The sequence below is a fragment of the Anas platyrhynchos genome, chromosome 8, assembly GCF_047663525.1.
Source record: "Anas platyrhynchos isolate ZD024472 breed Pekin duck chromosome 8, IASCAAS_PekinDuck_T2T, whole genome shotgun sequence".
In the NCBI taxonomy this organism is placed as follows: Eukaryota; Metazoa; Chordata; class Aves; order Anseriformes; family Anatidae; genus Anas; species Anas platyrhynchos.
In genome coordinates, this window is record NC_092594.1 from 17,766,516 (window position 1) to 17,792,191 (window position 25,676).

The 25,676-nt window shown below is 55.1% G+C and overlaps 1 long non-coding RNA gene across 2 annotated transcripts; it reads right to left on the bottom strand.

Moving 5' to 3' along the window:
- Positions 1–12,926: 12,926 nt before the first annotated feature.
- LOC119717565 (uncharacterized) lies at positions 12,927–25,312 on the bottom strand. 2 transcript variants are annotated; one of them, XR_011811022.1, is made up of 3 exons: positions 24,604–25,312; positions 24,303–24,502; positions 12,927–15,705 (listed from the first exon to the last, which is right to left on the bottom strand). It is a non-coding gene; the product is annotated as an uncharacterized lncRNA (long non-coding RNA). The 2 variants fall into 2 exon arrangements; XR_005267348.2 differs by lacking the exon at positions 12,927–15,705 and adding an exon at positions 18,228–18,523.
- Between the last annotated feature and the right edge of the window lie 364 nt (positions 25,313–25,676).

Genomic DNA, 25,676 nt, shown 5'->3' on the forward strand with positions numbered 1-25,676 from the left:
CCTTTTAAAGGAGTCTATTTCTTGTTTAGCGGTTTCCTTTTCAGAGTTACTGCATCAACCTTTTCACCCAAGTGCCAAGTCGGAACCGTGGCCCCTGATCCCTGCTCAGCTTTCCCCGGGGACAGGCAGCAGCCCTGCCACCAGTTGCTGTTGTCCCAAAGCCCTGGAGGAGCCCGCAGGACAGACGCAGCCCCCAGCCCACCCTGCACAAGCCCCCTCCTCAGCAGGTGGTGACCTGCAGCACCCATCTGACACGGTTCACGACTTATTTTCTGCCACACGCCCAGGTCTCTTGGCTTTCCCATCAGTAGTGGATGGCCTGGCTGGGAAATCACGGTGCAACCAGGCCAGAAGATGACTTGTTTGGGAGAAAACCTGGCCTGAAGGTCATTCCCTTTTCCCAAACCTTTCCACCCTTAAAAAAACAGCTTATTGTGGCACCCAGCTCCTCTGCAGAGGGGAAGGAGGCAAGGTGCAGCTCACACCTCGGATGCTGGCGGGGAGGCTCTGGCAGCCAGCCCCCGGAGCTAAAATAGCTCCTGGCCAGGAGGAGTCTCGGGGGAGCTCCCATCTGCAAGCGAGCCCCGAGCTCTGCCCCTTCCAGCAGGGAAAGAGCTCTCTGCCTCGCTCTGCTGTCTTGCGAAACACCGGTTTCTCAAATTGCTGCATTATTCTAGAGAGAAGGAGGAAAAAAAAAAAAAAAGGCCTATTTTGGGCCCTTTTTAGGGTTATCAAGCAGAGAGGAATGAATACCTGGCAGAAGGACAGAAAAAACAATAGGTTGCTGCCCAGAAAGCCCTCAAAACTGATGGCACGGCGCTGTGTGGCACCTGGGGACAGCTCCAGCCACCCTCCCAGTAAGTCTCCTGCCACAAAGCCTGGGAGGGCAGCGGGGCTGGGGTCCGGATAACCTGGCACAGAGCTGGGAGAAAAAGGCACCCCGTTTTTCCTCCCGAGTCCAAGAAATATCTGAGCTGCACTGGCAGCAAAATCAAGCCCAGAGGAAGGTGCGACGGGATCTCCTGGGACCGAAATGAGAGCTACGATCTTCAAGGAAGCCAAGAGGGAATAAAAGGGAAGAAAGGGTGGGAGGGGAAGAGCATTTACCTGCACAAAAGCGAGAACGGCGACAATAACCCAGCTCAGCTCCGGCTCGCACAGGAGACTTTGGAGAAGGGGGTGGGAGGCAAGGTGGGAAATTACCAGGAGCTTAAGAAAATATATAGGTAAAAATTAAAAAAATAAAATCAAACTGTATCAGCATTGACTAATAATTTCCGGGCTCTGCGCAGATGTCATTAATGACCCTTTTTATTCATGCAGGAGTTCCCAAAGAGGAGCATAATGTTCCATTAGTAATAATTGAGAAAGTCTCCTGTCGGGATTATGTCAAAACCTAGAGATGCTGCGGCTGCCAAAACATTTTGGTGACAAACGTGTGAAGCGTTTGACAGTCGGTGCCACAGCAGGTTGAGGCGGCTTCAGGAGGGGAAACCTAGGAGGAGAGAGGAGGTGGGAGACGGCAGCTGAGCGCCGATCCCCACGGGGATGGCAGAAATCCTGCTCCTCGAGGCTCCTACAGCTGCCCGAGAGCTGTATTTGCAGGATACCAACCCCATACCCCTTCGGCTGGCCCGTCTCCCTCCTCGTGCCCGGGGTTTTGCAATACAGCTGCAACACGGACCCTGCTGTGGCTCGGTGCCACCGGATCCTTTCGTCCAGGGGTGGCCACGTCCTCAGCCGCGGGGACGTTGCGACACGCCGGACATTTCTTGCTGCTTATCTCAGCCCACGGGCCGGGGGCTGCGCAGTCACTGGCACAAAGGGCGAGCCCGGGACAGAGCCTCCGTGGGGAATTAACCCCAAGGTTCCCGTCTGAGCGGGATGGAGAAAATCTCTGGTGACACCAGCACAGCTTCCTGCCTCGCTGGTCAGCCTACGGCAAGGCTGGACAACGTTGAGCTACAGTGTTGGTGCAATTTAGGGAAAAGGGGAAAATAAATTCATTTCGCCCAATGTTTCCTGCTTACAAGCAGGACGTTATCATCTCTCCCGTTTCAAGCAGCAGACACAGAGCCCAGTTTGACCACAGGTGGAGCAAGGGCAGCAGCATCACCCTGGTGCTGCACGGAGGAAAAGCAAGAGGTTTTCCAGGCTCGGTCCTTTTCCAAGAAAGGGTTGGTTAATGCCTTGCAGGAGCCACAAAAACAAGTCCCATCCTCTGCCCCTTCCCCAAGCCCTCAGAGCCAGCGTGATACAGAGCCAGGCTTCCCCGTGGATGGACAGAGGTGGGGTGGCATTTGGAGCGAAGACGTGGATTCAGGCCCAAAGCAGGCAGCTCGTAAAGCCATGAAATTCAGATTTGGATGCGGAGCAGGGGCCTGAAAGCTGCCCTGGTCGGAAGGGGCTGGTGGTGGCTCGCTCCTGGCCCCACAGCACAGCAGAAGGGCTCCTCCCGGGGGCCGGCGCCGAGCAGCTGGTGCCCCTCCGCCCGGTTAACAGCCGAGGGCTGCTCCAGATCTGTTTCCTAGCGCTTTATTCACGGAGAGGCTGCCAACACATTAGCAAAGAGAAATGCACACTGGCCTGATCCTCCCTCCCCAGCTTTGCCTTGCACCAGAGCAAACATGCCGGGCTTTGTGCCCCTCGCTGTGCGTGCCCACCCCACAAAAACCCATCCTGACACCTGCAGGGTCACCACTGCCCCTGGGCACAGCACGGTGGCCGTCTCAAACCGCTGGCAGGATTGCCATTGAGAAGAGTGTGAAGGCTGATGGCTGTAATGGAGCTTACTGGGGGAATTTTGGGCGCTGGGAACGCGTGGTACGTCCCAGCCTGCTCCGATGGGGGTGGAGAACATCCGAGCTGTTCCTTTCGAGGACTAATGATGATGGGTTTTTGCTCGGACTCGAGCTGGCATGGATGAGAGCTCCCGCAGAGCGCCGAGTCAGCCAAATTAAGCGGCGGTCCTCCCTTGGAGAAATCCAGTCTAGAAGAGTTAGTCACAGGATGCTGCCAGCCTGGGTGCAGGCTATTTACAGAAAGAGGCAGCCGGCGAGGAGCCCGGTGTCCTTGCAGGGCTCCCGCTGAGGATTCGGCTAATCCTGGTTTTACAGCCCATGTTATTTACGGGGCAGGAGCCGGAGCAGCGATGGCAAGGTGATGCAGGAGGCACGGGCGAGACGATGCTCAGGCATCTCTCCTCTCATCACCGGGGTCACAGAGCAGGTCTTGCGTGGAATTAACAGCGGGAGAAGAAAAAGATGTAGCTCTGCGTGTGCAGTGCCCACGTATGTGCCTGCTGTGTAAGCATGGGCGTGCTCAGAGGCACAGAGAACCTACACTCTTTTTGGGTTCTTATAAAACCTGCTTCCCCTACACCCCCGTGTAAGCGTACCCCAACACTTGGCCAAACCCTGCTCATCACTTACCGGCCATTTCAACCAGCTGGGCAGAAAGGCTCCAACCCCTGAGTGTAGGACACCACACCAGACATTGCTCTCGTCTTGAAGGCCTGTGGTCTGAGCAGGGAACGCGGCGACCGCATTGCTTTTTTTCGCCCAGCTTGGAAAAGTGTTGCTAAAAGATGTAACGTGGCTGGAAATGAGCTGTACCAACCCGAATCTTGGCAGCTGAATCCAGAGAGAAGAAACGCAAGGAACACGTTGCGGGTACTTGTGGTTAATTGCTGCTTTTTCTGTTGGGTCTACTTGTTTTGAAATATTAAATGCAGAAAATCCCTTCTATTTTTCCTCCGTAGTCTGTCAGCAGAGAAAGTGACACATGTTTTTTCCTCCTTTTTATAAACAGGGAGCATAAACTGGTTTATAGTAACGAGATAACATTCCACAATATTTTACCCAACGTGGAGAAGCAGGGATCTTGGTGCAGCGGTATTTCTCCTGCCTTTCTTGCTGGCTGGAGGTTAAGACAACAACTCCGTGGAGCTCAGCTCTGTGAAGTTGTCAGGGGTGTTTGGGAGCCACCCCTGCACTGCAGGACCAAATCTGCTGCCCCCAACACCAGCTCTGGCTCGCTGAGCCCCAGCCCCACGCCAGCACCACGCTCCCACAGCCCCTTCTGTCCCCTGGGAAATGTTGCTTCGGCAACTCCGCGCCTTCCACAAGAGCAGGGGATTTTCGAGGCAAGATTTCGCAGCCATAAAATGGGATTTCTCCCTTTGAACCTGGATTTCCTCTAAGGACGTGCCAGTATCGCAGACCCAAAACACCTCGATTGCGTTTTATGCCCCTTCTGATGGCTACTCTGAATTTTCAGCCTTTCATTACAATGCAAGCTAAAAAAAGGCACTTTCATTTGCAACTTCCACCTGCAGAACACAGGCTGAGGATTTCCATTCAGGACCAAACACATCATCCCTTCGCACCACGCTCACACGGCCCCTTGCACCTGGAGCATCCTCCTGCCTGGGATAAACACGAGAGCCCGCTGCGATTATTTTTAACCCCTATTTTTCCAAGGAAGGGGAGGAAAAAAAAAACAGAGAGGATTTAGCTTCAAAGCCAGGCACGACTCCCAGAGCCTGGAAATCCCTGCTGCTCCCAGGGATCGGCCGCAGGGTCCTGGCGTGGAGCCGCAGCAACGCTACCGCGGCATCGCCCGCAGAGGGAGCTTCCGCAGGGAGCCGGCCACGGCCGGCACCTTCCCATCAACACCGTGCAGCTTTTCAAAAAAAAAAAAAAATATTTTTTTTTCCCAGGCAATATAAAGTATTGATTTTAAAGTTTTGTCTTTTTTTTTTTTTTTTTTCCTGTCCCTCAAATAAAGCAGCATTTTCTTTGGCTGCGACGCGCGAGGGGAGGAAAAGGGAACGGGAGAGAAACGCCAGCGCTGGGCAGTGGCACTTGGTTGGGTTTTTATTTTTGGAGGGCTGGGTTTTGTTTCCATTGAGCTGAGCTCCTTGCAAATGGTTCCTTTTCCGTTTAACTCTGCTATAATGAAGGAGGGAAAAAAAAAAAAAAAAAAGCTAATATTTCAGCAAAAATATGACTCTGCAGCCTGCCAGTGCTTGAGACCTCACCGCTGTTAAACAGCTTTTCAGTCCTACTGGATACCACTCAGGGCTTGAAATGTGGAGCCCGATGGCCATTTTTCCTCCACGTTTTTCGTTTAATTTCCCTGCGCACAGGCTCCGGATACTTCTCCGACAGCTCCCCCTTACCCTTTGGGCACAACCGCGGGATCTGCGCAGCTCCCGAGAGCCGGGCGGAGGAACGTCCTTTTAATTCACTCCGTGGCCGGCCCAATTAGCATCCCGGTTAAATTATCACCTCGGGGACAACTCCGGTCTCAGGCCTCGGCAGCCAGCTGTGAAGGCAGCCGGTGCGGGCCCCGCTTCCCCGAGCGGCACGGGGAGAGCCGAGAAGATGGAGGGCATTGCCTCCGCGGGGCGAGGGCGTTCGGGTGGCCGGGCAGGGCAATTAAACGGGGGAGAAATTGTAGATTATCTCTGTTTTATAGCTCCCCGCTAGGAGGGAGGGGGAGAGGAGCGGTAGTAGCACGATCGCATCATTTTTCTGCTGCTCCAACTTGTGGGGAAGGCGAGAGAAGAAACGCAGCTCCAGACCCGGCTGTGTTTGATCCGCTGGGCTTTGGGGTTGAATATTCTCCCTGCAACTGGGTCCTGGGGAGAAATGCTTCTCCATAGCGCAGGTTTGGGGGCTCCAGCTCAGGCTGGATCCTTCCTCCAGTCAATGATTTATGAGCTAGAAGCCCCAGCAGTGGCTGAGCCCCCTCTACCTGTGTCCCTCCTTCCCTTCTCTCCTCCCCAAATACCTTTGCAGCCCATGTGGATGAGGCACAGACAAGTAAAAGCGTCTCAAGCCCACACAACACCCAAAAACAATGACCCTGTTGCATCCACCATGAGAAGCAGGAGAGGCAGGGGCACATCAATGAGCCATTTACCGTCTGATCCAGAATAAAAAGTCCTTTAGCTGGGATAGATTTGACACAGGTATCCTCACTCACTCCAGCACGCTTCAGCTCTGGAAAGCCCAGGAGGATTTTCTGCCTGGATTTCAGCACCCTGAAGCTACACCTCCAAAGGTTTGCCAGCCTCAGTATTGCAACAAAGATGTATTTCCACAAAGTTCCTGACCTCTAATTTCACCTGAGCCTGTACCAGCACGCAGACATCATCACCAGCACCTGGTTAGGGATGTTTTGGCTTCCTGACATCCCCACAAGCTTCAGAGGACAGCACAGCACTTGTGCAGTGCAGGTTTTGAATAACTTAGTGACTCGGGGGACAGCCCCGAGGCTCTACCAGCTGGCTGTTGTTGTTTCTGCAATGGGACACTCGCTCCTCTCACCAGCCGTGGGTTTATACCACACTATAGCCATCAGTTCTGATGGACCTACCCCATGGAAGGACATAAAGGGGGAGAGAACAGCCCTTTCCTTAAGGATTTTCCGTATTTGTTTGTAGAACCACCAGATTTCCTCACCTCCTGCATGTTTTTGTCTTTAAATTAAGGCACGAGGCACTGCACCTCTGTAAGACCTTGCTGTGAGTTTCAGACTTCAAGAGCACCGTGCCCATGCCATCGGGAACATCCCAGCCCAGGTGCTTTGGAAGCATCTGACCTACCCGTGCAATGCCAAAAACACCTCCCACACCTGATGCCGTGCCCTTGACTGTTAGCCACGAACACAGCTGACCTTAAAGGTGAAAACAGATGGGGAAAATGCAGCGCTCAGTCCTTCGGCATCATCTGCCGAGTGCCTTCCCTCTCCCCGAGAACCAAACCAACATTGTGGCCCTCCTGCGACTGCTGATGTGCTTCTGGAGCAATCACTCGTTACACTTGATGTCCCCTGCTAATTGCATCTCACTATGTGCCTCGGCTTATCTGATCTCCTCTCTGCATGCTCACGCTGCACTTTTGTGCTGATCTTCATGGCCTGACCTACTTTCCATTTCTCCCAGGTTTAGTTCTCAGCTCCGAGCTCCATGACCTTTCCCGATGCTTCCCATCTTTCTCCTGCAAGACCACAGTTCGAACCGGGACCGTGGTAAGCTTTGACACCCCTGAATGCTTTTTTCCCCCCAAGACCAGCTTCCCAGGGGTTGTACATGTGAATGATCTGCCCGTGCTGGACTTCCCATGGCCGTACATAGCTGGCTTCCCCGGCAGGGATCACCGTCTCTCCCACCCTCGGTGACAGAGGTGGCTGCCACACATCCCCAGGGCTCGCCGGGTGGCACTTTTTGGGGCTCCTTTAGTCTCAGTGGGCTTCAGATCGAGGCCGTGAACAGCAGAGGGTGAAACCGAGAGGCAGGGAAGGAGGGAGGGAGAATTACCCCTTGAACCCGCCCAGCTGCTGACACCACCACGATTTACCTTCGGAGACAGGATCCTTCGAGCACTTGGCACCGAGTCCCCAGCCTTGAGTGCTGGAGGTTTAATTACTGCAGCTTTGTTAAATCAGCGCAGTTAAGCCCCTGTGTAATTGCTTTCTCCGGGGCCCAGCAGTGGTTTATTTGAGGACAGCTCAGACCGACTCGCAGACAACTCAGAGCTGCTCCTCTGCTGTTTACTTCGCCCCCGTTAATTCACTTTAAAACCCACAGCTTTTGAGAAAGCTGCTTCAGAGGAGTGAGGTCTCAGCCTTTGATCTGCGCTGAAAATAAATAAAATGTTGATTTTTTTGTGTGCTTTAGGTGCGCGAGGCCCAGTGGCACCCATTTCTATCAGTGGACAGCAGGGGGTATGAGCACGGCCAGTGAGGACGTATAAAGCACCCCAAAAATGAAAAACACCTCCCCGTGATGGGGCCAGGCTAAGAGGTTGTGCCCAGGGGTTTCTGACTTCTTGGGGGCTTTTTGCAGAGAGCTTTGCACCGCAGAGCCCGTGGGGGCCAAATCCTTCTCCATCACCCTCGGCCAGCTGGGGACCAGCCCAGGGCACGCGGTGCCCCGGCCGCCCTGGGCTCCATCCCTGCATCCTGGTCGGTTGCCACGGTTACGGGCAAAATCGGGGCGTTTTGTGGGGTGGAGGGGGCTGGCAAGGAGATGGCTCTTGCAGGAGGGGGGACGGTGAGGACGGTCACCCGCTCCTCGGCCACCCTGCCAATTTGCATGGAGCTGACAAGATGACAAGGTGCAAATGCGCCGGGCTGCTCGGGAGTCATTTTTACAGCAGCCCTGCCTCGTGCACGCTTTTATTGCAAAGAGGGTAATCGGGCCTCTTCATTATTGAAAACATATTTACTACCCCTCGGCCGCTCTCGCCCATTTTTGCCAGCCCCTTCCTTCCCCCCTTAACTACCCTGTCCTCCACGAGATATGATCTCATAAATTTACAGTGTACTTGCTGTCTGCAAAGTGGATGTTCAGTTTCATTTTTATTGGACTTTATGATACAGGCGGATTGCATTTTATTTGTTGCCCTGCTACCACCGGCCCCGGCACCGCGGGCCCTTTGCAGGTAGGGCTGCGGGCGGGGAGCGGAGATGCTGCAGGTCCCCAGGGACGTGCAGCGTGAGCATGGCAGCGTTTCTCACCGCTCACCGCTCCTCGTGGGCCCCAAAATGCCTCTCCTCAGGCGCTCGGGCTCATCCAAGCCACTCAGAGCGGTGGCACCAATCCCACCGATGCCCTGAGCAATAGCCAGGGATGGATCCGTGCCACAGCTCCCCAGGACACCACCCCTGGCTGACCACAACCCCATCAGGACTCCTGTAATCAATGTCATTATTAAATTAAGTCATTATTAAAGAGCACAAGAAGCTCGCCAGCACATGGAGAGCCTCCTGCCCCTTGGGATCTGCTGGGATCCATGGCACCACCTCTCCCTGCAGCACCGAATCCCCCAAGACATGGGGTTTTGGTGCTCCACAGACATCAGGAGCTCAACGCGCTTTTGGACCCACCTCAACTTGGGGCAGCACGATGGAAATAATCAACTTGTGTCATTTCAATACAAAAAAAAAATAAAAAGGTAACTTTTTTTTTTTTCCCCCAAGGTAACAAGGGAGAGGCCAAGCAAAGCAGTGCAAAGCAACATAAATGATTTAGGAGCCAACAATTTTGCCAGGGAAACGTTAAAGACGGCGTCTAATCCTTTCATCTAACCCTGGTCCTTCTAAAAGCTTTAAGCTAGGAGTTGACTCAGCATGTCAGTGCCAAAAAGATCCATTGACCTCGAGTTCAGTGCTGAGAAATTGAGAAATGTTCTTTTTAATGTCTATTCAATAAATACAGCATCACCCTCTCCGTGGGCTGAGCAATCCACTTCAAATCCATTACGGCACGTTCTCACAGACTGACAACTTGTCCTGAGACAATAGTGGCGGCGAGATGAGGTTAACCCTTGCCGAGGGGGTGTAAATCTCCGTAGCCACAAGCCTCTTGCTCTCACAAGTCCTTGAAACGAGGGGAGGGAGGTATCTGAATTGATGACAGGCGGCTGCCGCGCGCGCTCCTTGCTGGACCAAGGTGAGCTGCATCGGTTCAAAAAGAGTAAAAAAATATGCCCAGTCAACGTGGCCGGGCTGCTGACCACCTCGAGGCACGCCGAGGAACCAAGGCTTTGTTGGAAACACCACGTTGCCTTCTTCCCATCCACCGGGCAGCTCCACCCAACCTTTCTGGGTGGCATTTCCAGGCTCCAGACGCAGCGGGATGGAGGAGGTCACACCAGGCACTATTTTAGGCTCTCTGCTGACTCAAGGAAGCCGTCCCGCACTGTGTTTATTTGGGTCAAGTTTACAAACCCTCAGCTCGCTTTCGGAGGCTGGAAGCTTCTATTTTTTCCTCTCCCCACCTGCCTGTACGTGCCGGCTGAAGGCCTGAGCGCAGACAGCTCGGCTGGGATCTGTGGTGAGCAGAGGGCTCAGCCCTGGGGCTGTGCACCCGGGAAGTGCCACTTCGGGGCAGCAGGAGCACCAGCAAATATTTATCAGCAACTAGACCACAAAACTCCCAGGGGACCCTTCCCCAAAAAAGATCACAGCCACGGTATAAGGGAGGCACAGCCACGTGGGAGTCCCTCGGGGCTGGCTGTCCAGCACCAGGAGGTCAAAACCCCGCACCCCGAGCTCTGCTGCCACCCTACCCACGCACACCACGGCTCCACGGGGCACATTTCAGCCCCCCCCAAGACTTTTAGGGTCTCCACCCAGCCACCTGCTTCACTGCTCATTCTGGGTCAGCCCGACGCGCTGAGAATTTCCTGATTGCTTTTTTGGGGAGGGACGGGAGCCTTCCTCCTCCCTTTGTCTCCCCGTTGAAGGATGTGCTCTCGGGCTGAAGTCCTGACAATCCGAGCTGCTGAAATGAATCCTCTTCAGTCTATTTACTTGATATTTACCAAAGTCTGCGATCAACAAGAAAACACATCTCAGCAGCTCACTTGGCAAGAGAACGAATTGAGGCAGCACTGCAGCTGTCATATTTATTTCAGTGGCAAAGCAGGTCAGGAAAATTGATAAAATTAATCATACAAACTAGCAAACACCGGGAGTGAAGGAGAGCGGGAACGGAGGGGAGAGAATGAGAGTGAAGGAGTGTTTGCAGCACCGAGCTGCACCTGCTTTTATTTCTTTTAATGGATTTTTTTTTTTAATGCAATGTCACAGATAAAATTGGCGCAAGGTGCATTATTTTATAAGTAGGCTTGGGGAGGGGCGGTGAGATTACAGCGAGCAGATGCCTATTACGCCGGGGCTGAGCCCTAGCCACAGGCTCTGCAAGGAAATAGGAATTCAAGGACAGAAGGGATTTTGCAGACAGTCCCTGCAGACCAGGTAGGAAGCTCCTTGAAATCAGCATCAGGAGGCGGCTCCAGGTGGCTCCTCAAGGTGCTCCCAGGGCTGTCCAACGGTCCCATGCTCAGGACCACGTCCCCATCACCTCTGCTGGTGGCAGAAACACTGCCCTGCCGTGATGTTCTCTAGCTTTACAAGCAAGCAGCCCTGGGGACACCTCGCCAAGCGCATCCTGGTGGCTTCTGGGGACCTGCCTGATCCCAAGCAAGGGGTAGGCAAGCTGAAAAGAGCCACACAACTCGAGGAAAACCTCTGGGAGAGGTTTCAAGCATCAGGAGAGCAACCTGAAGCTGATAGCACCCATTTAAAACCAGCAAGAGACCCCAAAGTGGGTGCAGATCTCCCCTCACAGGCAGGTTGGGCTCCTCCACCTGTCCGATGCTGGGTCTTGAGGGGCAAAGATGGGCCACACTCACCTTCAGAGCAAACTACACACAGGTCTCGGTCTTTATTCCAGGTGGAAAATGTAAATCTGGGTCAAACCCTCCATTCAATCCAGACTTTTTTTTTTTTTTTTTTAAATGCAAAAAATTGCCATTTGGGGCTGGGAAGTTGAAGGGTACGTTTCAGAGGTGTCACCAGAATACATTTTGGCATTTCCAGCCTTCAGCTCTCCATCATAAAAATAGTATTTGCGAAAACTCAACCCAAATTCAAAAATAACATTGGTCCTCCCAAAATGTTTTCTCCTCCTCTCACAGATTGCAGATTCACAGAGAAATATCTGCTCTGATTGAGTCCCTTCTCTGACTTTCCATCCCCTTCCTTCACACCTCTCCAAGCGCCCCCCGCACATCCCTTTTCCGAAGGTGAATTACTGCTCTCATCGCTCCGAGCATATTAACAGCGAAGCTAATTAACCAGCAGAACAATTTGCCTAACGACGTGGTAGATTCTCCATCACTTGCAGCCTCCAAGCCAAGCCTGAACGTCTCTCCAGAAGAGCTTTTGCAGGGGGTGGGAATCGGGGGCGAGGCTCTGAGCCCCCCGCTGTGCCGCGGGACCCCTGAGGTGACCCTAAGGCAGGGATTTCCGTGCCCTGGGGGCTGGGGACAAGGACCCCGAGGGAGAAAAACACAGGGGATGGCAACAAACCAGCCAGATGCCACCATAAACACCACCGCCGAGGAAATCACACGGGCTAACGAGCATTTTAGGCAAGAAATCCCTCTATAAGATCTTGCTGACAAGCGCTATTAAATATTCATCCTATAGACTGCCGAGACATCATTAGACACATCCAGCCCGGCTCCCCACACTCCCGGCTCTGGCATTTGTTTTATGCCAGGCTGACGAGCTAAGGGGACCTCGGGGGGACGGCGCCAGCCACCGAAGGCACCTCCTCGTCGAGGGCCAAGCATCCTTTCCCCGCGCACCAGCACGAGCTGTGCTGGCTCACACGCTGCCTCTATATTTACGGGTGGGTATTTTTGCATACACTGGCGGTGACGGCGCCTTGATTTTTTATTTTTTAACCCACCCGTCCATAAATGTCTCCGAAAAGCCCGCTCTTCCTTTTATTAAACCCGAAAACAGGCGGATAGATGTGAATAACAAACGAGCGATACGGGGAGAGGAACCAGCGCGGCTGCTGGCGTCACCTCCCTCCCTCTCCCCCTCCCCGGCGCTCTCGCCTCCTCGTGTAATTTGCATTAATAAAGAGGCTGTTCCTTGTCGGAATGTGTTTCATCCGGTTTAAAATCCCAGGGCGATCCACCAGGAACAGCTCTGGGAGAATCCGACTGTCAGAGCCGACAAGACAAATGAATCCCGGTGTCAGGAGCGTGTGGTTCAACGATGACAGATTGAGAAGAACTGTCCCCCTCTCGACAGGCGGGCTTCATTTTCAAATTAATAAATCTGAATAAAATATTTTCCCTTTCATTACGAGCCGAGCCCGGATGACAGTTCCCGTGACAGGAGGGAGTCGCAGTGTTGATGAGGAGACTTTGCATGAATTCCACCTGGGCTCCTTCGGCTTTATTTTTACCTGCAATTTCAGCCCTGTTTACTTCTCTCCCAGCCCTCCTCCCTCGCTCCCCCTCCCTCCGTCCTCCCGTTCCCTCACCTGCTCCCAGCCCTCCCCTGCCCCTCTCCCGGCCCTTCTCCACTCCTCCTTTCCCCACCACCCCTCGTACGGGCAGGGTTATTTGGAGGCAGAGCCTCGCACCCCGTGCACACTCATGGTGTTTGTACACGGGCACGAGGTGTGCCAAGACACGGGGGCTCACGCCTGGTGCACGCACACCCGGTGGTGTTTCCACACTTGCTCACCATGCCCAGATCCACTGAGGGCATGCAGGACACACACACACACACGAGGCCACATCTCCAAACCCCCCCAGGTTTGGAGACAAGCCCACGAGCACGAGAGAGATGCAGCAAGCAAGGTCCTGGCTCCAGGAGGTGCCTTTGGAGGCTGAGGGCAGCACACAGCGAGCGGGCGGGCAGCAGCCGGGCGCCCGTGACTCTCAAGTCTCCGTTCCGCCTCCGGATCCCACTGTGACCCATAAACACAGCTGGAGAGCCCGTAAACATCTTTACTGCCACGCAGCCACACAGGCAGCGCTGTGGCCCTCTTCCCAAGGACACCGTGGAGATTATTCAGCGATGCTCCCCATGCACGGTGAGCACCAGCCTGGCACAAGGACTTGAGAACCTCTTTCTACGCCCAAAGGACGTCCTGCAGAAGGCAAAACATCCCAATGCCCCTGTGTAAGTTTGGGCAGCCCGCTGATAACCCAAGGAGAGGGCCACGCAGCACAGAAGTGCTCTCAGCCCAAAGACTCAGACCAAGCCAGCAGCAAGGAGAAACAAGACGCTGGTGGGAACTGGAGAGTCTGAGCTCGCTGGGGAATTGCAGCCACTGCGGGGCGAGTTACAGGGAAGCCAGCAGAAATGGAGGCACCGACTGATCCTTCGTGAGCCCGATATCCCCCTCCAAAGAAATTAGAAACGTTCCAACAGCTATAGCTGTGCCTGACAGTAAATTTGATTAACTCGCCCGTGGAGTTAATGATATAGAGGGCCGGGTGGATTTTGTTGTAAAGAACACAGAAAAGACAGATGAGAAAATGAGAAAACAAGAAAGTAAATTTAAGCAGCTGGAAGCTTTAACAACTGGCATGATAAATCCAATAAAGAACTGCTCGATAAAACCCAACCACTGGAAAGCCAAACATGGGCTGGGGTGGGAGCACACGGAGCTGGATGTGCTTCAGATCCACGCTGCGGAGCGCACCACAGCGATGCTCCTGCCATGGCCAAGCAGCACAAAGCCAGGGACCTGCTCCCCATCACTTCCCAACTCTCCTTCGAGTTTCCTTTGTGGTTCTCTCAGGCCCAGGTTGAATCTGCTGAGGCTGACGTGAGCCTGGGGGGATTCACAGGGAGCGAGCCAAGCTGCGCCAGCTCTGCAAGGCGGCGCGGCACCGGGCACGCTTGCCAACCAAACGCGGAGCAGGTATTGCCAAGAAGCCTGGAGTGAAACCCAACATTTGGGCATCCGTATTCTTAAATTCTTGCTTCTTCAAAATGTTATTCCACTGAACCCTGCTGGGAGTCCCAGCCAAGAAGAAAGCCTCCAGGAAAGGGACTGCTGAGATCACCTCCGCTGGTCCTAGCGGCGAGCTTCTTTCTTTCCCACCTCCCTGTGGCACAGTATTTTGGAAGGGGATGGGTGCACATCCAGAGGTAAAAGCCCACAGATCTCCTCCTCAGAGGAGCAGAGGACCAGTCCCACATGCAGATGTGGGTGAAGCCATGTGCAGCATGCAATCAGGCTCAGCAGCCCCCTCTGAAGAAGACACTTCCCACCCATATTTTAAGCTGCATTTCACTCTCGTAGATGGATTTGTCCGCAGTAACTTGGGACAGAGACACAGGAGCCCAGCTGCCCAGAGCCTTCGCTTGCTGCTGCACCCCTAAATCCCAGGAACCTCTCCCAGGTCTCAATCCAGAATTTGGATTTCCCCTGGGTGAAGGCATCGCAATGAACTGGAGACCTGCTGCCGCTGCAGGCTTCCAGGGCTCGCTCAAGGACCCTTTGGGGTACAAGCAGAGCCAGGGGGTCCCTTGGAGCCCTCTCCCCAATTTCCTGCCCTCCTCCTGCAGCTCAGCCGCCTGCGAGACCCAGCGGCTGGAGGCATGCAGAGCGCTCTGAATTGAGCTGTAAAGAATGAAGGTGAAGTTTTAAGCCGCTAGATTCATGGCTGGGATTTTTATACACACATAAAATATGAATCTCAGTTGTATACAAAGCTGAGACCATCGTGCCAAAAGGATCCCAGTCAAGCAGGCCTGTAAAATGAAATCCTCTCGGACTAATTTAAGGAGACCTGAGCAATATAAATTCTGGCCTGCTCAAATGCAGGAAATAAAAAAAAAATCTGACTTGAATACAGGCTGCTCTCAGCGCGCTCGGCAGCCCCAGCGCACGAGCGACGAGAAATCCAAAAACCAGAGCAAGAAATTAGCTGTGGAGCTGCAGAAAGCACTCCTCCAGCTCCCCGCTCTACCAGCCTTGTGGGCCTAATGAAACCCTCGTCAGTGGAAATTTAATGCGGAAATAAACTTCCCAATAAATAAGGGGCGCTCGTATTTGCTGACTCCCGGTGACTTCCCTGACCCGCACGGTCCCTTCGCCAAGTGGCTGTGGGTGGAGAAAACGCTCGTAAAGACGCTTCTTAGAGAGAAATATATTCACTTATCCACCAGCTAGCAAATCCTGGCGTTGCACACCTTCATCTCCTCTGGGTTTAGTGGAGGAGTCCCCAACAAGTGGCCTCCTGGGGGCTGCAGGAGCTGCTTGCCCTGCAGAGGGGATCGAAGGCACGAGGCGTCCAGCAAAGCTGGAGGAGTTGTCCTCCAGCCTCAGGGCAATGAGTTTTTGGGGCTGTTTTTCCAAGCTTTCTGTGTTGGCAAAAAAAAAAAAAAAAAAGAAAAAGCAAACGCTAGCCATGAAAAAAGCTCCCTAATGAACGCATCACTTCAGCTCCAGAGCTGACGGCGACTTGCAGCCCTGCCCGTCTTTGCTCCTCGGGGCCTCGGAGGAAGATCTCCTCTTGGGCAGCCAAGTAGCAATTGGGTCACAGCGCAGGATTATCTGCTAGTAACAAGCCACAAATGTGCTCTGGGACCAGTGATTCATTAGTGCACTTCATGGTGACATATGAACCAGAACCCGAGGGAGCCTTTATTCCTGCCCTCTCTATCCATTCAGTTGAAAGACAGGGAAAAAGGTTCCGGCTCCGCACTGCTTTCCAACGCTGATCGAATTAGTGCGACCCTACAACCGAGGCAACTCATCAAGGACATCGGGGACGAGGTGTGGCCTGAATGGCAGCGAAGCCCTGGGTCGCCCAGACGTGCTGCAAGACAAATCCCCGCTGTGAGTGGTGCTGGAAGGAGGACGGAGGGCTGGAGAGGCACGGAGGCTCTGCCAGAGGATGCGGCTGCAGGGGACCTGTTGCTCCCCAAACCCTCCCCGTGACCCCACAGTGGTCCTGGGAGTACGGATGCTCTTCTGGAGCAGAGCAGCCCCTCCAGAGATGCACCGTGTCCACTGCCCTGCTGATTTCTGCTAAAAGATGAGGTTGAGGAAGCCCATCCCAGGGGCAGGAGGCCTCCCCAACCTCCCCACGGCACAGACTGGGTACATTGAGGGCACACCAGGAGCTCCAGGATGCTTTCCTTTCAATGCTACCTGCCAAAACACTCCCAACGCATCACGCACAAGCCTTTTCAGACCAAATCTTGAGGGTTTTTTTCAGGAAAACGCCCTTCCCTGAGGCCAGGACCTCTGTGAAATGTCAAATCCAGCTCAGACACCGCAGATATTTCTGCGCCAAAAGACAGCAGCTTTCTTATATCGCTGCCTGACTTTCCCCTTCTCATCCTCAGCATCAGCTGAGCCGTTCTGCCCAAATTCTTCACATCCCACGCCAGCCCAAACCCGACAGCCCCACAGCAAGCTGTGCGCCAAAGGCATCGCCAAACCACCACCTCTCATCCTCGAGGAAAGGGAAGAGCCAGGGCTGGTGCTACCCAAGCACAGCCTTCACCGATTCAGTGCTCCTGCAGGAGCTTTAAACGCTTTATTTCCTGACTTTTATGCCGTTTGATTCTTAACCATAATGCTCCATTGACTTTATTTTTCCCCCCTTCCACGCCACTTCTCTTTCTCTCCGCTGACAGGATCAGAGCATCCAGGCCATGGCGGCACATTCCCAGCTGGTGCCTCCCCAAAACCCACAAACCCCTGGTGATTTGGTGCACGGCTCGGAGCTGCCCCAAGGATTTTGGCTTCCCCGTGGTGCCCGGGTTTGGCAGCAGCAGGATGAAGCCAGGGAGCCCCAGAGGTGAGCAGGAGCCGAAGGATGCTCCTCCGCCCAGCTGACCACGGAGGGACGCGCACCCCATCGGTACAGCAGAAAGGTTAATGGGATCGCCCCCTTCCACCCTCTGTCGCGGTAAAGGCGGGATTTATAGCCCCGCTAAAATACTGACCTCTATCTGTTTTATGCTGATCATTAACCGAGATTATCTCACACCAGAGATTTGCTATACCAAAGAGCACTGACATCACTAACTGCCATTAAGTGTATTATACTTAAACCCCATAAAGGGGAGCGAAAACCCATTGTCAGCAGCACAGGGAAAAGGCACATCACCAGGCACGCTCCGATTAAAAAAAAAAAAAGAAGGAAAAAAAAAAAGAGCAGTTGCCTGCAGCTCTCTGTGTCTAGCATTTTGCGATCGCAATATTGAGGAAAAACCCTTGGAAATGTTTTCAGACGCTGAGATCCTCCGCGCAGACACCCAAACACCCCGCAGCTGGCGGGCAGCAGCTCCCCAAAGCCCCGCTGCCGTGGGTGCTGCACGCACAACCCCGCGGCGAAGGCACCCCACGGCCCCCACCTCGCCTCCCCCCTGCTCCCCTGGCTGTTTCTGGGCAGTGGCGCATTTGTTGACTTGCTCTTTTGGTGACATCTTCTTTTAATAAGGAAATCTGTCTCTTAGCAGCTCCTCGCCTAAGGCTGCGCTTAGTTAAAGTGTAAAATGTCAAACTTTAGCAAGGATGACAATAACCCTGCTGGGCGAAGCAGAGCCAACCACTATATTATTCGCCACTCCAGGGACAGGGGAGGAACATCGACCCGATCCACGGAGGAAAACGCTGAAATCCCCAGCCACCCCCCCTGCCACACGGACACCAGCCTCGAATCGGTTCCCTGCATTGTTCCAGCAGTCAAAGCTCACAACTGGAGCTCGACAGCGAACAGCACATCCTTCCTATTCGATCAAGCCCTAAAAGCAAAATATTTATGGACGCACACAACCGTAGCGGGTCACAGCGTCCTGGACACGTCCTTTCCTACCCCGTTCTCCCCAAATTCCCCGCAGGCAGCTCAGGATGCGGGCACGGAGCTGGGATCCTTCACTACGGAGCAGATTTATGATGCCAAAAGGGAAGATCTCGAAGGGGAAGATCTGAGCAGACCCCGCTGGTAGCCACTGGGCTTTGGCAGAGGGAAGAAAAGCCGGCGGGGTGCTGTCACAGGCAGTAACCGAGGGCGTCTGCAGGGAGAAGGCTCTGTCAGCCTTGTAGGTCCTTGGGCAGTGCTTCCACGCTGCCTGCCTCACCCCTCACACGCCGAGGGCGTTAGGATTAAGAAATCGGCGAGCAGCTCCTGGAGCCGCAGCACAGCAGAGCCACGGGCTCACATTCCTGGAAAGGAGAATGAGGAAAGAGAAGGTCACTTGTAAGGTTTGGGGCTGGACAACACTCACCCTGACACACAACGAATGATGGGTTTTGGGATGGAGGAGACCACATCTGGACCAAACCCTGGATGCAGAAGAGGATGCACAAAGGGCAACCTTCAGATGGCACTGGAAGGAAGCACATCTGGGGGCACCCAGAGCCCACTGCACAGCAAATTTCCAGCAAACCCTACCGAAATTTCCAGCAAATCCTATTGTTGGGAGACACCTCACCAAGCTGAAAGGGAGCGACCCACTCCTTCCTCCTCATCGCAGGATGTAGATGACCCAGAGGCTCACCTATACATTTATTCCACACCCCCACGTGCTGCACGCAGCTCTCACTGCCCCTGCCTCAAAAAAAAAAAAGGGCTCTCTGCAACCTGTAACAGCCCTGGCAAGCAAGGAGATGTGTGTGTGTGGTGCACACGCGGCTGTGTTGTGTTTTCCCAGCTAACACATGTCAGGATCTGTTTAAGCCTCGCTTTCTGCTCAAATGTCACCCTGCCAGGATTCATTACGTCCCATTTATTAATTAATTAAAATATATTTATACAGAACAGGCTTTATGAGACAGAGATAAAAATAACGTTTGGAGAGCTGTCCCCTGGACAGAGCTGGTGCTCTCTGATGGCAGCAGCAAGGACAGTAGCCACAGCCTCCCCTGTCAAGTGCTGACTCGCGGGGAATTGATGATATGGAAATTTGGTAATTAAGGCTGGGGAGAAGTCAGAGGCAGCTCCGGAGCTGGCCAGCGCAGGGGGGCAGCTCCACGGGCTGGCCAGCAGGTTTGGGGGGAAGAGCTGGCCTTACACAGCCAGGCAGACACGTGCCCGACTGGTATCGTGTCCGTGGGGTCCCCCTTGCTCAGGAGGTGCCCAAATCCCCCCCAGGTTTGGGGCTGGTGGAGCCAGCAGGAGCATCTCCTAGGGGCAGGGGGTGAGGTGGCCCTGCAGCACCCACACATTTTTGAGGGAAGCTCCTGTAAGACCTCAGCCTCGGCTCCGTTACCCCTCTGACAGAGCCGCAGTGACATTTCCACCTGAAACTCTCCGTGACCTTTCCCTGCGAGCTTCTCGTGCTCGGTTTGCTCTGCCGCTCCCACCCCATGGGGGTGCAGGACCTGCAGCAGGCACCGCGGGGAGGACGCAGCCTCCATCGGTGGCCAAAATGCCGTGCCCGTGGCACCAGGACGGGGGCAGACCCTGCACTCACGAGGCCACCTCGCTTTCCTCCTCGGCCTCCCAGCCCCTTGCCCGGCTCTGGTTCTTGGGAGGAGCAGGTCCTCGCCTCTGGGTGCAAGCCAGCACAACACTGCTGACCCTGGAGGAACTCTGCCAGCTTACCCCGGCCGAGGACATCGGGAAACACACCTGTGGGTATAAACGGGAGCACAGCCACCCTTTTTTTTTTCTTTCTTTACCTAGGTGAATCCATCTCAGCAGATCCTGACTGGGTGCCCAGCGCCAGCACCGACCCGCAGCCCGACGGCCCCTTATTGCCGCGCGGGGAGCGCTGCGACCCATCCGTCATCCCCCGGGCTGGCAAGGAAACCACACGCACGAGGGAAGAGCTTCCCTGACTCAAATGATTCTCATTTTTTGAAGGGCAAATTTCCTTAGCCTGCCCACTCAGTCTTGACAAGGACAGCAGGAGCCCCGCCACATGAATACTAATGGCACCGGCGGCGGGGACACGCGGGGACGGGAGCACCGGGGCTGGGCACCGCGAGGCAGCCAGGGCACCCCAAAAGGGGACATCGGGGACCCTCCACGGGATGTCCGTCCCTTTGGGATGAAGGCAGCACCCTGCTGGCACCTGGAGGTCCATCAGCATGCAGTGGGTGTGCCGGATCCAGCCACCACAGAGCATCACCAGGGTGGAAGGTGCAAGAGGGTTTCGCTCCCCCCAGCGCCATCCCTCAGCCTTGACCCCTTCTTCCCCCCCCCCCAAGCCCCTGAGATGTCCCTGGCGCTGGATTCTTATTCAACTTCAAACTGACAAACTGTTTTTAATCTTTTCCTTCCATCCAGCTTGGAGATTGGGAAGCAAAAATCAATACGGGCTGGCAGGTGATCAAGCGGCTTGACAGCGGCGCGGCGGAGAGGACGGAGAGAGAGAAAGGGGAGGGAGGGCGAGGACGGCAGGGAGGACGGGGTCACCACGCACTCCGTGAGATGGGAGGGTCTCGCTCATCCCCTCCGCTGCTGGGACAGCCCGATGGCATCGCTGGCACCACTGGGGAAGGAGGAGAGGAGCCAGCAGGGAGCTGGTCCCCATCCCTTCCCCTTCATCCTGCTCAGAGGATGCTGAGCCCGGAGGCAGAGGGGCACGAGGACGCGGGTGGCAGCCTCAGCACCCGGTGGAGGACAAAACCCCACAGAGCAGCCCTTGGGGGTGGGATGTGTGGGGACTTGGCCTCCTCCATCCCCACCTCGACGGTCCCACGGTGCTTCCACAAACAGCAGCTTCGCTCCGAGAGCCCCTGGGAGCAGAGCTGACATTTGAAAGTGATCAGTTTCGGAACTTCCCCCCCCTCCTCCCCGCTCCCCTCCCAGTCCCCCTTCCCGTTGTTGCCGCTCCTCCGAGCTTTCATCATCTAACTCGGTAAATCTCCGGGAAATACGGCTGTGTTTCTGTTGTCACTTCTGATCAGAGCCATGCCAGCGGGGCGGAGGAAGTGGGGGGAGTGCGGGGAGGGAGAGGAAAAGAGATCGCCTGGGGCCCCACACGGAGCCGGCATGCAAATGAATGCCAGCTCCGTAAAAATAGCCCCGGCAGTCACATTTTATTACGACCAAATTATTGGGCCTGGGTTACCAGGAGCTGGCAATGGGAAAGGAGAGGGAGGGGAGGAAAGGGAGAGGGATGGGGTCAGGGAGGATTTATTCGGGATATTCAAACTTGGAGGGTGCGCAGGGGCACGTCCCCTTCCCGCACTGGCATGTTACCAGCTGCTCCCCAAATTCAGCAGCCTGGCGGTGGCATTTTGGGTTGCCTTTCTCCTAAGAAGAGCTCCATCCTCCCAAAACCAAAGCCAGGCAGGGAGAAGCAATGCCCTCCCCGGGACAAATTCCCTGAGCCGGCCGCCTGCCAGCACCAGCAGAGCTTGGCAGAGGCGCTCCCAAAACGCGTTGCCTCCGGGCGCTGGCAAGAAAACTGGGTCAAGATCTCCCAAAGACTGCCGCCAGCCTTCCTGTCACCACGGGGAAATTGGGGCTGCAAAACCCCTCCACACCGCAGCCAGAGTGGCCCCGGGGGTGCCTGGTGATCCCCAAGGAGCTGCCACATACCCAGCACGTCCACCTCCGTGAGAGCAGGAGGCTCGCTGCTGCACAAATAGGGTGAAAGTCACTCTCCAGGCACCAGCTGGAGGATTTACTCTTCCCTGCTCCACCCCAAGCCAATTTTGGGACCCACGAGCCCAGCACCACCCTGAGCAGAATGATGAGAGCGTAAATGTGCGATGTGTCACCGCAACGAGCGATGGAGGAGACATCCCTGGAGGCTGCAGGAGCAGAAGGGATGCACACACGGCCTCCTGCACTGCTCTTGCCAAATTTTAAGCACCCCGAGTGGCACCCGATGGGCAGGGCAATGGGGTAGGGACCCCAGCACAGCAGCTAGGAAAAGGATTTGCCATCCAAGCAACACCTCTGCAGTTTGCCTTCTCTCCCATTCCCCCCACCCCATCACCCCCAGGTTTACTGGTGTCCCAGCACTCCACCAGTTAGATTTTCACCACATACTCCAATTTTTACCCCAAAAAATCAACGAATGAATCCGTGGCTGGGCAGCTGAGACATACAATCCTGGGCACGTGCGTACAGTGGGGGGAAAAAAATGATTTTATAGAAGCTCCTTTCAGATTTGGAGGAAAGACCTTCAGAGGAATGAAACAGAGGAGAAGCGAGCTCCACCCCAGGCCTTCCTGCTGAAAAAAAGCCCGTTTTGGAGCTAATTCGGGAAAGGCCTGACTCACCCTCCCGAAGTGCCCCAGACTCTTCCTGCTGATGCGGCAGGAGCAGCCGAGATGCCAGCCAGCTCCCGTTATCACCTCTGTGGGACTGCCTCGCCATTAAAGGCAGCCGAGTTGCGAGGCACGGAGGGAACAACATATGGGCAGGAGCGAGGGACTGCTTTCCCTGCCTCTCTTTTTAGCCCATAACCGCGCTCGCAGGAGGATCCCAGAGCCGCAGTGCAGTTCTTACCCGCTGCTATTAAACTTCATTAACTGATATATAGTTGCGCGTTGGCTCAACGACTCTTAAAGCCTCTTCCGGGGACTTCCCTGTGCACGCTGTAAATTGCCAGTAACTGCCTTCCGCGGGGAGCAGGCTGCTCGAGCACGAGCATCCCACCCCCCTCCGCCAACACACGGCGCTCGCTCCCCTTCCCCAGCTGCTCCCAGCACCGCTTTGGGCCAGGAGGATGGGGAAACCCCCTGGGAAAGCTGGATTTGGGTCTTAGCCCATCTGCAGACCTCTTCTTTTTTCCCCTCCTCCCTCCAGCCCATGAATTTAACCCTGGCAGCAGACCTGCTTCTGTTTTCCAGGCTCCCCAAAGCAATCCAGCGGTGCCAGGGGTGCACGGGGCCACCAGCCACATCAGGACACCAGTGCTCATCCCCACTCCCTTTTGTCCATGCCCCCAGGTTTGGGGAGGCTCAGGGCAGCTCCTGCATTTTGCCCCCTGCACCTGGAGGCACAGGGAGCCGCTCTCCTGACTCTGCTCCAGATTCGGAGGGAGCCTCCCCAGCACGTTGGAGATCCTCAGCGGAGCAAAGCCCAAAACTTCCCTCCCCGCTGATCAAAGTGCTCCTTGGGCACGGAACTGACAGCCCTGCTTCCAGCCCAGCACTTTCAAGGTTCGCGTTGTCTTACGTAAACCGTAATCCAAAGCGATCTCAGATCTAAAAAAGCCCTCAAAACGCAAGCTTTTGGCCCTGACACCAAGTGGGTCACTCCGGCAGCGGTTCGTTTTTAGCGCGTCTCCACCCCCTGCGCACCCAAGCACGCGCCAGCCCGACCTCCTTTCGGAGAGCTCTGGCTTTGATGCCGCGGCGCACACAGATGGGATGCATTTCTGCATCTTCCCCGGCACCCTGGGATATCTCCACTTGTGTGATTATTCAGATAAGCTAACCTGAAAGCAAGCTCCTTTGCCAAAAACAGGAGAGACTTTGCTTTTTGGGCAGGTGATTTTCCCTTTCCAGGTGCCAGCCTGTGTTCCCTGGACAGAGGGACAACATTTGGGCATGGAGAAGGCAATAGCGAGTCAGGGCGATACTTCTGGCACCGAGAGCAGCTCGGGGGCAATTTCCAGCCTGCAGAGAGTCTGCGAGGGGATGGTGCCATGCACAGCAGCAGGCAGGGTAATAGCAGGGCCGTGTGAGCACAGGCGGCACCGCTGCGGCCATCCACTGCTCGCTGGCTGTCATTATCCCCGGCCACCGTGCCATCACTGAGTGCCTTTCTGCTGAAATTATAACGTGTCTCCTTTGATTATGCTAATTGTTAATGGGAATTCTAATTTGGGGTTCATTTTTCACCACGGTTTAAAAAAAATAAATTACAGGCGAAGCGGCCGCAGCTCCTCCGCCGTGCCCAGGCTCCCTCCCGCCGGCGCTAATTGAAACGTCCCCGCGCTGACACCGGCTTTGCCCCTTGTCATAAAATCAATGTCCTTCCCCTGCCCGCCCCGTGCCGGCCCCTCTCAGCTGCCGGGGCTCCTCTCTGGCTCACCGGGGTTAAGCGATGTCCGCGGTGCACCCGGCCGCACTGTCAGGAGGCATCGAGCGACTTCGGAGAACGACCCACGTTAAGAGGACGTGCTGGGGTTAGGAGCACCATTATTGCCATCAGCACCGCGATGGGATGGAGCCGTAACGATGGGGGAAGGTATTTATCACTGGTGTTTGGAGGTCGCTTAGGATGGTTTGGGTCTGAAGTGTCTCAGCAGGGAGAAATGGGAAGTACGGGAGAGGAACGGCTGGACCACAACCAAGCAGCACCCCACAGCAAACCCCCCCAGTGCCCTACTCACAGTTTAGGATCATAAGCAGGAGAGGTGTCCCTGCAGTCCTCAGGTCCCCAACTCTGCCCCAAAAAGGCCCCACAAGCCCTCTTCCAGCCCCTTTTATCTCCTCTTTGTCTCCTTGCCCCCAGCCACACTCAGCTGCACCACATCACTTCATTAGCACTTAATTAGGGTGCAGATGATGCCCTGCCCTCCCTGGCCACCTGGAGGCTCAGGTTGCTTCTCCCCAGTCCTGAAAGCATGGGAGAAAACCCCTCTGATTGGGGTGAGGTGACCCCAAAAGCCACTGTGAGAGCCCTGGCTGTTACTGAGAGGGAAAATGATGGGTGGGGGGAGAGGAGAGGGGCAGAGGAGGTGCCCCCCAGCCCTGGGAGCGTTCTGTGGGTGTTGCTCTGCTGCAAAAGCCGGGCTTTCCTTTGCAAGATGTAAAAAAAGACCCTGCAGATAGCTGAGCCCGCATCAAAGGCAGGGGAAGGAAAGAGAAGGGCTGGGGTGGAATAAATAGAAGAAAACATCTGCATGGGCAAGGTGGGAAGGGGGGAGAGCTGATGCAAAAGCCATTTTCTGGGAGGTGCAAGAGCCCCGTCGGCTCTGCCCCCATCATGCCAGCTCCGGGTGGGCGCGAGGCTGACGCCGGTCCCGGGGCAGCGGCACCGCTGGCAATATTGACAGCCAGAAGGATTGCTCATTTCCCACAGCCCCACAAGGTAAATTAAAAAAAAAGGAAAAGTCAAAGCTATCTCTGGCTGCTCGCACTCGGGGAGTCCCAGCTCAATACATCTTGGTTACTCGGCAAAGATGCTTATTAATAAACAAGAAAGGCAAAGTTAGCTCTGTGGGGTCCTCGGCGCGGGGCGCGCTCGCTTTGTGAAGGTTTTGTGGGGTTGGGTGCTGGGACAGAAGCTGAGGCTGGAGCTGAGCCTCCCCCAGGGCACCCACGCAGGCGGTTTTGTGCCATGGAAAGCTGCATCCATGAGACAAGGCAGCGTCTGCCTCACCCCGCTGCGTGATACCCATTGCATGAAGGCAGCCCCCCAGGCTAGGAGAAATATGGCAAAAATGCAAGCCAGGCACGAGGA